Source organism: Macrotis lagotis, chromosome 5 (assembly GCF_037893015.1).
Source record: "Macrotis lagotis isolate mMagLag1 chromosome 5, bilby.v1.9.chrom.fasta, whole genome shotgun sequence".
In the NCBI taxonomy this organism is placed as follows: domain Eukaryota; kingdom Metazoa; phylum Chordata; class Mammalia; order Peramelemorphia; family Peramelidae; genus Macrotis; species Macrotis lagotis.
This window is the reverse complement of record NC_133662.1, coordinates 18709251-18711454: the sequence shown is the minus strand read 5'-3', so window position 1 is coordinate 18711454 and position 2204 is coordinate 18709251.

Here is a 2204-nt window from a genome sequence, read left to right as displayed (position 1 = left end):
TATATCCAAAGAAGGATCTCTGGAGTTTAAGTGCAGACCAAAACTTACTATCATCAATGTTCAAAAGTTATCTTATGAATTATGCTTTTTTCTCTCTATTGTTTTTCTCTATTTTGATTTGATTTTTCTCTCAAAAATAGCTAACATGGATCTATGTTTAGAATGAATATACACGTAGGGCCTGGTGTTGGATTGCTTTCTGCATTCCCTGTAGTCAGGAAAGTAAATGAATGAATAATGAATAAATGAATGAATGAATGAATGAATAAATAAATAAACAAACAAATAAATGAATGAAGAGGAAAAAATTATTCTCCCATTAGTAACAGGTCAACTAAATCATTTTCCTTTGTTGTAAAGTTTGTCAACTCAGCACATCCCATGTCTTTTTATGCTTTCCTTGAAAAAAGTATTCATGATATCCAGGCATGAGGCAGTCCATATTTAGCTTCCCATTCCTTATTCTTGAAACATCTCTTCCAATATCTTTTTCACTGTCTTTATCCATAGCCATGTATATCAGGGTGATAAAAGTAGTCACCAGGTGTCAAAGTTGATTTAATTGGGAATATCTTACTGAATTTATTTCAGAATTTCTCTATCTCTTCATTTACTGCAAGAAATGTTAATACATAAACTACAAAAATTTTCACAGTGGTCTTTTTACATATATCATTATCACTACAATATTTGATGACTAGGCAACCTATGAAATTATACAAATTATAGAAACTATACAAAATCTGTTATTTGTCTCTTCAATAAGGACCTATGAGTCAACCTTACATTTAATTAGAAGATTTGTTAATTTGATGATTTTATTTTTGATGAAAATTTATACAACTCAGTTTCTCTGTTAATATAACCATTTGTTAGGGGCGGCTAGGTGGCGCAGTGAATAGAGCATCAGCCTTGGAGTCAGGAGTACCTGGTTCAAATCCGACCTCAGACACTTAATAATTACCTAGCTGTGTGGCCTTGGGCAAGCCACTTAACCCCATTGCCTTGACAAATCTAATATATATATATATATATATATATATATATATATATATATATATATATATATTGGTTATTGGACAAGGATACCATCCTCAGGTAAGTTCAGGCTTATAGATGGTTTATTAAGTTTATTAAGTCTATGATCTTAATGTCTTTTGTCTCTTTTTCAACCACTCTACCACCAAAATCATAGAAACAAAAAGGAGTTAGATAGGACTAAAGACCATATTGTATTTTTCTTTGTTTTATGAGTTGCCATAGCTAGAAGTTTATCACCAGTGATAATGAACCATTGGTAATGAGTCTCTCAGACTTTACTGGACTAGTTCTTGTAAAATAGATACAGTCTGTCACTAGGGCTGTAACTCAAAGTGTTTCCAGTATGGTGAAAACTGCCATTGGCAGAGTCTTTGATAATGTTAGAGTAGCTGCCATGCCATACTGAGGCATTGAAGTTAATTTTTTTGAAGATACAGGGGACACAAAGATGACAACAACATATTCTTTGCTTTCAAAAAGTTCATATTCTATTTAGGGACTGGCTTCAACATGTAATACAATGATATATATAATACAATGATAATTGGTTGTTTGTAGTCCTTTGTGCTCAAGGAGGACCAAAAATAACATCACTATGGCAGGGTCAAGGTGCAGTGTGTCCAACTTTGGTTAATTAGAACAATATGAGTTCAGAAGGCTCTACCACAAGTCAAGCACAAATAATCCTTATAAACATTTGGAGCAGAAATAAGAGAATATCTAAGAGAATAGATTGCATTTTCTATGAGATTCTGGGCTTCAAGGACAAGTTTGATTAAAGGGTTTAGGATTTCAGTTCCCATAAGACTATATATATATATATATATATATATATATATATATATATGTATGTATGTATATATATATATATATATATATATATATATATTTCTACAGTACAGACAGATTCTATTAGAAGAGAAATGGAAACTCCTAGGAAGAAGGAAAATCTGTGTCGAAAGTTGGTCTTTGTGGCATCTGGTGAAAGAAAGAGGACAGCTACAGTTTGGCACTATTGCTGGTTGCTAATAACATGAAAAGGATGAAGGTAATGGACACTTGAATCAGCTTCAGCTCCTCCATGAATGGATCTCTGTCATCATTCATCTAGCCACGCAAGAGTCATTTGCCATATGATCCATTCAACAGAGCATGATTCTTGA